Source organism: Meleagris gallopavo, chromosome Z, assembly GCF_905368555.1.
Source record: "Meleagris gallopavo chromosome Z, MGAL_WU_HG_1.1, whole genome shotgun sequence".
Classification (NCBI taxonomy): Eukaryota; Metazoa; Chordata; class Aves; order Galliformes; family Phasianidae; genus Meleagris; species Meleagris gallopavo.
In genome coordinates this window covers 49,191,887-49,203,146 of record NC_139435.1, presented here as the reverse complement: position 1 = coordinate 49,203,146, position 11,260 = coordinate 49,191,887, and positions in this window count along the sequence as shown.

Sequence of the window (11,260 nt, the reverse complement as noted above, 5' to 3'; positions counted from 1 at the left end):
GCCTCCCGCTGTTCCCTTCACAGCCCGGTTTCCCCGAGTGCTGAAAATGGCCACCTGCTCTGAGCGTGCTGCCAGCGGTGGTTGAGTGCAGTATTACAGCTCCCAAGTGCCTGTTATGGCATCCTGTTTCCGCATACCACACACAGCTGAGCCCCGACAGACTGAATTATCGTCATCCGTCGGTATTGCCGTTTGGCCTGACCTAAGAGGAGGGTCATCAGGCTAGCCGGTGTGCACTGCTCCTGCCACGGATGGGCAGGCGCTGAGGAGCACGGCACTCAGGGTGCTGTACCCTGCGTTAAAGGGTGCAGCTGCTGGTGGAGTCAGCCCGAGCATTTGATCTCTTTGCTTCACCACAAGGAGTGTTTCAGAGCATTTCAGATTACTCATGAATTTGTAAGTGTTGATGATGATGGAGACTGCAGGAAGACCTAGGTTGCTGGGCTTTTTTTTTTTTTTTTTTTTCCCCTCTCCTTTCCTCTATAATGACAGCATTAGACCAAAAAAAAAAAAAAACAAAAAAAAAAAAAAAAAAAAAAACAAAAAAAAAACACAAATATTATCACTTAGGATTCCATGAAACGATGGCAGTGATGGTGATGATGATTTCATACCAGGACAACCCTTTTTAGTTTCTAATTTCTAAAGGCATGTGGCAGTGTTTTAAATTAGCATCAGTGTAATTTAAGGGGCACATGTCTAGCAGTTTTCTTCTTAATTATCCTTTTAACCTTTAGAATTATTAAAAAGCTGGAAATTAACAAAGCTTTATTCTTTGTGGCCTGGATTTTTTTCAAAGCGAACTTTTTACAAAAATATTTATTTCTGAGTATCAAAATCCTTGTGCGTGCATACAAATCTGTTAAACCAAGATGTGGAACTAATGGCCCTTCCATATCTCTTGTCCATGAAAATGTAAAGATTTCAAGCTGCAATGGTGCAAAACTGACCCTCTTTTTTTTTTAGCAATCTGTACATAGCACTTAGGAAGGGCTTTGTAGGCCTGGAGGAGGTGCTGGAACTTGCTCTGCATTACAGTTCTTCCACAGTTTTCCCCATGACAGCAACTTAGGAAGAAGGCACATGGTCAGACAGTGCTTTACCCGCCCTCCATATTATATCCTTGAAATAGGAAAATATTAATCGATTTCTTCTCCCAGAAGTCAGTCACTCCTGGACCTGCCCAGCTACAGCCTGTTATTTTTAGAGCTGGATCTCCTGAGCTAGCGGACACCAGGACAGAACAGAACTTCTGAGCTGAGGCCAGATGCAGCCATGAAACCTGAGTTGGATGGTGAACCTTTTCATCTAATCCAGCTCACCAGGGAGGACTCAGACCACAGAAGGATGAGGCGCTTTCAGTTTACTTAAGGCACCTCGGTATTGATGTCTGCATACTTGAGTGAAGAATGGTGACAGACAGCAAAGATGAGAGCTTAAATATTACATAAACTTCAAGCAATTTAGACTTTAAGAAGGTAACAATCATAGATTCTTTTTTTTTTTAAAAAAAAAAAAGCTAAGCCCCCACCCAGGAAGTAGTCTTTAAGGGCAAAGCCAAGTATTAAGTGTTAATCCTTTTTTCACGGAAAACTGCAAAGATCTCTCTGCCATCACTGTGAGCAAGCAGTGAACCCAGCCATGAGCACCCTGGTGTTTCATACTCTGTTCCTTCACCAAATGCTCACAGTCGGGGAGGCCAGGTTTTTGCTGACTTAATAAAAGTTACTTCTGAAGTTTATTGGTGAATGTGATGTCAGTCAATCTTTCACCAAAGAATGATTCTTCTGTTTTCAAAAGAATATATGGTGGAAGTAGAGGAGAAGGAAAATGTCCCTGCAAATTCTAATACATTATTGTTTTTTGTTTTGCAATTGCCAGTTCTAAGCAAGGCTCTGCTGTCATCAGTCTGCCTGGATTCAAAATGAAACTTTCCACTATAGATGGCTCAACAATGGTGAAGGCAAATTTGTCATGCTTGCCCACCAGCTAACAAGCAGCACTTGATAAATCCTTCCATGGCTCTTCTAGTCCTGTTTTAGGAAAATATTTTTCCTAATATCCAACCTGAATCTCCACTGGCACAACTTGAGGCCGTTCCCTCTTGTCCTGTCACTGTTACCTGGGAGAAGAGGCCTACCACCACATCACCACAACCTCCTTTCTGGCAGCTGTAGCAACGAGGTCTCCCCTGAGCCTCCTCCAGACTGAACAGTCCCAGTTCCCTCAGCCACTTTTCATTAGACTTGTGCTCCAGACCCTTCACAGCTTCATTGCCCTTCTCTAGAGATGCTCCAGCGCTTCAATGTCTTCTCTGCAGTGAGCAGGGCCCAACACTGAACAGTGTACTAAAGGTGCAGCCGCACCAGAGCTGAGTACAGGAAGACAATTTACATCTTAATTTTGGAGTAAGCTCTAAATGCATTGAAGTTGCAAACACTTGTCCATTTTTCCTCCTTTAGCTTGCCCATAAAGACAGATGACCCCATTTCCTCCAGCTCAGTTTTTCCAAAATTGTTTCAGTATTTGATATATGGTATAGGCAAAGGAAAAAAAAAAAAAAATCTCTGGTGTTCTGCAGCTATTTCACCAGTTGCCACAAATGAAAGAAAATGTCCCTCTTCCCACTAAGGTGAAGACAGGAATGGCAGTGTTGTTGCTGTCTGTTGTGCTGTCACACACCAGACACCATTACATGTGACAGGGCTGTATTCCCCCTAAGCAATTCATGGTTCATCTATTAAACTGCACGAGGGGACCCTCCCAAAGAAATGGAGAAAACAATCCTTTGTCCTGGCAGAACTAGAACAATGTAGTTTAAACTTCAAAATACAGCATTGCTTATTTTTCTTCCAGTTTTTCCCTCTTTCTCTCCCTTATAATTCAAGTTAACTCAAAGCCGGTAACAGTCTTCTCTTACTCCATTGTCTTCTTTTTTCTATATTTTATTCAAACTTTTCGTGTCCCAAAACACCCTACTTTGGTGCTTATCTTTGCTCCTATATTCTGCACAAACATTACCACCAAACATAAAACTTGGTTTCTTCAAACAAAAAACAAAACACCTTTTGCCTACCTTCTTTACTTGAAATGCCCTCCTAGAGTGCACTGGAAAAGCCACTGCACATTTTCTCCTCAAAACCATATTTTTATTGAAAAATATCAAGAGTAATGGACAGACAGAAGAGTTGTGAATTCTCATTAAAAAAAAAAAAACTTTTTATTCACGATATGACCTAGTCAATTGACAGCAGCAATATGGTAATGAATCTAACATATTTCAACACTTTCACCCTGAAATATCTCAAAATAAAAGCAAATTAATTCACCTCAAAGGTGAATTTGTTGGAGGTAGAAAGCATGCACTGGCTCAGTTGATGCTGGAGCATGCTGCAGCTATCTCATACCTTTTTACCTGAGAGATAATATGTCCTACTACTGTGCTGCAACAACATACACAATCCAAAAAAAAAAAAAAAAAGAATAATCAAATTAAGCTATAAATTGCCTTATAAACATAGTTTTCACACAGTTAACATATGGAAGGCCTATTCTAATGTAGGCTGTATTATCATACGCTCGTGCTCATCCTTTTTGTTTACAATCTGCAATTAGAAAGTCATTTTAAAACACATTTATTTATTTGGCATCTCTTTGGTGCTCTTCCATGTTTTTGCATGCCCTCATGCTAACAAGACTTCTGGCACTCCCAGAAGCAACAAGAACAAATACACTTGAGAGCACGCTTGGAGCCGGCATGCAGTGTGAGCAGCACGTCGCTCCCATTTATTTGCTGCTGCGAGCGGAGAGCGCAGCTCTGCTAACCTCACTCTCTTGGCAACCAGCTGATAAATACTAAGTACTCCAAACAAATCATCTCTTTCTCGTTGGCTCACCAGGACCAGACCCAAAGGGGAAGAGAGCGAAGCGGCATATGCAGTGAGAAGAAACCCAAGTTTTGCACTAGCAGTTCTGCCCGAAGCCTCCAACAATAAAGAACCCAGATGTCCCACCAATGACAAACACAGGGATATCTTTAGCTCCATAACGCAATCTGCAGTTCATAAGCACACCACAGCAGGAAAGTCCCTTGCAGAATGCCCCCAAAACCCTCTGGGGAACATCTTATATAGCAAAGCGCCCAGCACACTGCTTCACCTCCATCACCTGTGCATGTACTCTGAGCAGGCGGGAGCTTCTTTGATTTATGCCATCTAGAAGCCTGTTTACTTGTTACATGGAACAGAGTTCTTGCAAGTTCAAGAGAGGACACTGAACTTGGGCATGCTCTTGTGTTTTCCAACCTTATAAGAAGATGTTCTGCCTCTGCGGCTCATAGATCTTGCTAAATATGGTGACAGTTTTAATATGGGGGTTCAAAATGCTGCTATGGGTCTACATTCAGATGCTCGTACCAGAACCTCCAGCCTCCTCCACCTCAGAGCAATGCTGCACAGCACAGCTCACAGAGAGCAGCACAGATATCTATCACGTGCACTGCCTCTCACCTGCAAGTGCATCCTTGTCCAGTTCAGCACCAGCTACCTTGGGGAGCATCTGCAGAGGAAATCAACTCAGTCCTCCTACTATGATTCCTTTAAAAGGTGCTCCTGGCACCTGCTTTGATGCCAAGGGACACAGAACTGTGTCACTCTGTTCCCTGCGAGTGTCAGAGTCTGCCTGCCCCTGGCAGAGCCTCCAGAATTAACAGCTGACTCTGGTTATTTCTAGGAGTTGTTGGTCTCCAAAAGGAAAAGGCAAGGGTGGGGGAAGAAGATGGTTGCAATTATTTAAATAAATAGCATGTAAGCAACTAGTCTTATTAAAGAAACAGAAATAATAGGCCCAGGTTTTTCACATTTTATCTGCTTATATGGATTACAGCAAACACGATTGTACAAACTGATTGTTCCAAGTGCCTATTTAGCCTCTGCAGAGTGTTATTAAGATTTGGATGGGTGTCTTTATTTACTGCCTCACTTATTTATTTATTTGGCCTTCACTTGGATATACAGAGTACATGGAATAGGAAAAAAAGATCATTAGAAGGGTTTGGAGATCATAGGCTGTGTTTACTGAGTTAAAAAGATAAAATTTCAACCATTCTGTGAATTTACTTGTAGCTCTCTAACTTAGTTTCTTCTCACTCTAACTCATGATTGCTGCACTAGACCTCCAGGAAAGGAAATTTTTGGCTTCTCAAATCATCTTTATACCTATGGAAGGAAAGCAGCTGCACTCCAACCACATCACAAACACAAAGCAACCAGAAAAAGACTTTTCTGGGGTACTGACCTATTGAGAACGTGGAGTGTTCCCCTGCACCAACATCTGAACAGTTGCTGGCGATGCGCCTGGATATTCTGGATGTTGTGTCTCTCAAATAAATCAGCAGTCCAGATGCAGACCCTGGCAATGATGACATTCCGCTGGTGAATTTCAGTCTGTAAGCCAGTAAGTAGGACATGGTGAAACATAAATATTGTAGCTTTTAATCAAAGATGTTATTTTGGGCAGCTATGTTATTTAAAGGAAAAGTGAGGTATTTCAAAGTCTTTTTTTTTTTTTAAACTTTTAAATTTTTTTTGAAGTGACTCTTAGAGAGGACCTCTGTAAACTTGCAGAAAAAAAATTAATAACATGGCATTGATCCTCAAAATTTCATCTCCACTGACAAAGAGGAAATGAACACAGAACAGGTAAGACATTTAAGACATGTATAAATGGAGGTATTGAAATTTAGCCTGTTCCTTCTGAAGCAAAGGGACTGCAGCATCCTACCAAGCAGAATGTGCTGTGCAGTTAAGGCACAGTCCCTCACCAGACCACTCCATGCAGGTGACTTAGTGACCGAGTGACTTCTAGAGTTTCATTGCATGGCTGTTTTGACTCAAACCTGGGGACTCAGCAATTAAAACTACCAAAGGCTGTATGAGGCTGGGCAGCAACACAGTCCCAATGTGCCCATGACTGGTCCTTCCATTGCACATCCCATTCCCTAGCCAGCTCATGACATCATTGATGCTGATTTAGCACCCAAGATCTGTCTATGTTGGAAATACCCTTGATCATCACATCCCAGCATTTGTACTGAACGGGTCTGCTTGATTCAGAGAAGGTTCCAAAATTCATTACTAATATACTAGGTTATGTTGCAAGGTTTGGTGTTTTGTTTTTATAGCATAATGAACTAAACACTTACTGAATGTCTGTTGTACTGGAGAATTTTGCTTCAATGCAGTGTGTGTGCAAGAACAGCAAGAAAGAAATTTGCATCGCAAAGTGCATTGCATGCATACTATGCTGAAGAACACCTTTCCAGAGGAAGGCTTATCTGAACACAAGGATGGCACCCAGATGGGGCCAGCTATGTTCTATCAAATGGAGCCCATACCTACCAGTGGGTCTCCTGTGAATTTTTATCCAGTAATACAGCCACATGTAGCACACCACAGCTCATAACTAAGGGTGGCTCCCAGAGGCTTAACCTAGGGCCGAGAGTCAGAACACAATGGTCCTAACACTATGGGAAACAAGTTGTTGGATGCCCTGGGAAAGGTAAAAAAGGTTGGGATCTTCATGGATCTACTTCTTCCCCAGGTTTTTAATTGAACATCAGGTTTAGGAAATCATGTGTGAGCTTCCTTCTCAGGGACATATTGCACAAGGAAAGGTTAACTATAATGAACTCTATAACCCAATGTTACCTGACATTTTTAACCTAATGTAAACTGAAGTTGTGGTCTTCCATTTGGTATAGCCATTTCAGTGTCTATCTTTGCCTTTCATTCAGTCCTGAGGTCAAAGATTTAAGAAATATTCAATGTCTATTGCATCCATTTGAAACTTTTCAACAAGAATACGTATTTGAGAAAAAAAAATATATTACTGAGAATATTCAGTGTACAAGAGCTAATGAATGTACTCTGCTGAGAATGGGATGGAAAATTATGTCTTGAATTTGCTCTCTGCAACTGCTCCCAGCTGTCCTGTGTCTTTAAAGAGTGGATTTATAAACACCCTTACGGACAGATATGCCAAGTTTAAACATTACTATCTAATGCAACTACTGCAGTTATATTAGGTCAACCCTCTACCGAAAATGTAGCCTTGATCATTTTCACTAAATGCAGCATCTAACCATATTCTTTTTTTTTTTCTGATTCCAGAATAATTCTTATGCCATAGGAGCCTTAGTATACTAGAGACTCAGTATTTGAAAACCGTATTAGTGAACTCACATTACAGTCTTTAAAATAAGACATTAAGTATTTTGAAGACCAGTTTCCCACCTTCATACACTTTTTCCACTATGATCTCAGTACAACTTCAAATTTTCATAGCTGAGCAGTCCCAGAGACTTTAAATAGCAATATATTCCACATACTTTCCATCTCCCACATCTTAGAGTATGACCATAAAGTGTTAAGTGAAGCTTGGATAATTTTGGACTTGAATGAGGTTTCATGAAAAGTGAATCATAAAAAATACAAGCAGCACTTTCTGTAAGGAGAAGGGAAGGGATTCTTTGCCAGGGAGAGCTACCCAAATGATTTCCCTCGTTATGGTTTTTCGATTCCATGTGCTTCTTTTTAAGTAAAGGAAGACTAGGCAATGCTATAATCAGCAATATGTTTCAGCTGTGCTAGACTAAAAGACATCAAGTAATTTGACAGGAAAAAAAATCTGAAGAAGACTTAATGTTAAGATTTTGTTAAAAATGAAGATGCTTGTCAGGCAGACAAACAGAAAAAGACACCAGCAATTTACTTTCCTTATTGAAAATGCTTTTCCTTCTTCGTTCTTTACTAAACATAACAAGAAATCTTCTGGAGACTTAAAACTAAAACTTACTGCTTACTAAAATGTTTACACTTTATTTTACAGAATGCTACATCTTTATACTGCCCAATGAAGCTAATCCAGTAGAATACACAGTTTGGAGGTGACGGGACTGCGTATGAGATTCACTATTTTCCTGTTTTCAAGTATGTGCATGTAATTTGCTGCAAGCTATCAACACGCTGTTAGCCACTTCACGCCCTGCAGAAGAGGTGGCACTTTGCCATGTATTAAGGAAGTTTAAATGATTAGGGAGGTTAACAGACTGAGATATCCCTCTTAGTATCTCCTTTCACAGAGCAGGGCCTGGCACATATTTGGTAAGCTTGGTGCCATAAATCTCAGAGCACACCTGTGCATGGAACATTTCCATTTTCTCACTCCTGCTGTTTTCGCATGCAGCTAATCCGTATGTTTCAAAATCTTTTAAAAGCCACCACTATGGAATAAATAACTTTCTTAGACTGAATTTTGAAATAAGGAAACAAATACATCGAAGAAAAGCACATTTAAAATGAAGATGTGCTAAATGATGGACACTCATTTTGAATTTATGAAGTACATAGGCTTGGAAAGTGACTTGAAGCAGGAAAAGAGCTGATGTGGTGTGCATCCCAGCACATCCAAACAGCCATAATGGCATTACCCTTTTTGTTGTTACAAAGAATTGAACATTTACAAGGTTTTTACAGCACTCCCTCTTTTCAGCATTGTTCCCTCCTCATCTTGTATGTATTCAAACAGAAGCAGAAACCATGAGAAAATTCAGAGGTGACAAAATTATTCAGGTCAGATTCTTGTTAATAATGGCTAATTACCTTTGAGCACTGCAGTACAATGCTGGGACAGCTCCGGTGTGAAATCCTGCCAAATACACAGTGCAGGCATTTGCCTGTGTTTGCTGCTGCTGCAGACCATGCAGTGTTGCAGGGCCAGCATGGTGAGCTTCAGCAGAGGGCCTACTGAGCAGCTGAGTCATGTTCTGGTGAACCAGTGCCTGGTTTCACCCTCTTTTCTCCCTCCCTCCCTTCCTATTTTTTTTTTAATTCTGAGTCACCTCAGTCAGCCTTGACATACTCCTCCGCTGCAGATAATGGCAAGCAGCTGTTTGTAGCAGTCATCTCCATAGCACGTGAGTCCTGGCTTCTCGCAGCTTCTCCAGAGGGAAGGAGTCAGGAGAAGCAATGCCCTCTCAAAGATCCTGCTAGCATCACATTCACTAAGCAAAGACTTGCCTGCCAAAGGCTGTATTTATTTATTTTTAAGCAGGATGCAGTAACTGCGGTTGCAACAGTGCACTACTTTGTTGTCATTAAAGCCTCACATTGTTGTTATTAAAGCCATGCCAGGCACAAAATTAGTTAACCCATCCTCAGAGCCATCCAGTGAACAGATGAGTTGTCCTCAGATTGCAGGTGGGGAGCACGTGACACATCACAAACTCACCCCATGGCTGGGACCAGGGTCAGATGTGCTCCACTTTCCATAACTTCCAGTGCTCCGTCAGTGCTGCAGAGATGGCCAGGTTGCCCGCTGAAGGAAGAACTGGCACGGGAGGCTGAGGCTGGACTCTGTGCAGACTTAGTGTCACAGAATCAGAAAGTTCCCCAAGTTGGAATAGGGAAGGGACCCACAATCACCGAGTCCAAACCCTGGCTCCACACAGCACCACTCAAAATCCAAACCCCACATCTGAGGGCAGTGCCCAAGCACTCATTGAAATCAAGCACTGGGGCCGTGCCCACCGCCCTATGGTGCAGACCCTGTCCCTGTCCCCCAGCTGCCCCTCCCTGACACAGCTCCATGCCGTTTCCTCGGGCCCTGCTGCTGTCACACAGAGCAGAGCTCAGCGCTGCCCTCTGCTCCCTGTGAGGAGCTGCAGCCGCCATGAGGGCTCCCGTCAGCTCCTCCACTGTCTGCTGAGCACACCCAGAGACTTGTTTGAACATATGCGGCACAAGGCATCAAAGCTGGAAGGCAGGTGTGTTTTGTGTTTTTTGTGATTCTCTTCTCCTTTCTTAGTAAAATAAAAAAGAAAAGAAATATGAACAAATTTTATTTTCTGTCATTATGTTGTTATGAGAAGGCCATTCTGAGTTTGTTCTATGGTTTAAATCAAAGGCCGCCTGCTTTTGAAAGCAGCAGGAGATAACAAAGAATCTTTACTTAAAAAACAAATACATAGCTAATGTATTGTGGAGAAAGGCTGGAAAACACAACCAGAGTGAATTCTGACATCAAAAATTTGACATTCACAACTCATACATTGTAACTTCAAACTTCTTTTTAAGAAAAATCCTCTTTCGTAATTTCTTTGGAATGTCTGGAGTTGGCAGTATGTTACCCTGTCAGAGATAGGAACCAGTGAGTGCTAATATATGAGAGTATGAATTTCTGCACAAATAGCAAAAAGAACACGCTATTTACAGGAAATAGTCAACAACACGTAATGGGAAGGACAGAGAGAAAGAGATGCAGAGGGCAATGAGAATGCTACAGAAGCTAAACCTGCCTTAGCTTATATTTTACACTACACTTTATCACCACTTGTCATTAAACTTCATTACCCAGCTTATACTGGGTAAAAGAAAGACAAAAAAGACAAAAAGAATTCCATTCCTCCTCCTTGTTGATGTTTGTGGTATTTCATATTAACATCCTTCTTGCCTTCCCTTGCATACTGCTGCCTAAGGCAGTTTCCTCTGTCAGCTGCCCTTAAAGCTGACCTCTTGCACTGAGAGATGCACAACAGGGTGAGGCCACACATTACAGATATGTTCATATGATGGGAAGGGAGATGTCTGGCCGCTTCATCTGTAGTCCTTGGCAGTACCTAATGAGTTTTAATTAACATAGGAATATCCATCAGTCTTCATTCTGAATTGGCTTGATCATCCACAAACACTTTGCAGAGAGGGAATTTAGAAACAGCTGGGAAAAACAGCAGTGTAGATGCCCAGAGCGAGGTCATTCCCCTCAGCTGTCTCTTTCAAACAAGGACAAAGATATTCATTGCAGTTGCTTAGGCAGCAGAGATTTTCTTTTCAAGATCGGTATTTGTCCAAAGCCCATCATGGGATCACAGAATCTTCATGTCTCCAACATGCTTCTACCCAGCCTCCAGGTCAGGAGGATCATGGCTTTGTGTCAATTCAGGACACACAACAGGGAAAAGAGAACCCAGAGTTTTCCTCCCTCATGAGTTCAATATCAAGGCTGTACTACTCCCACATTATCTCACTAGTGCTGTTAGGTGACATTTTCTCAACTGATCAACACAAGCATTTTGTACACTGAGTACTAAACACATCTTCATACATTAACAATCCTGAAACTCTGCTCCAGGAGAGGGAAACGGGAAAAACAATCAGTTTGGCACTTATTAAACTCCCTATTCATGAAAATATTCCCTCGGTTA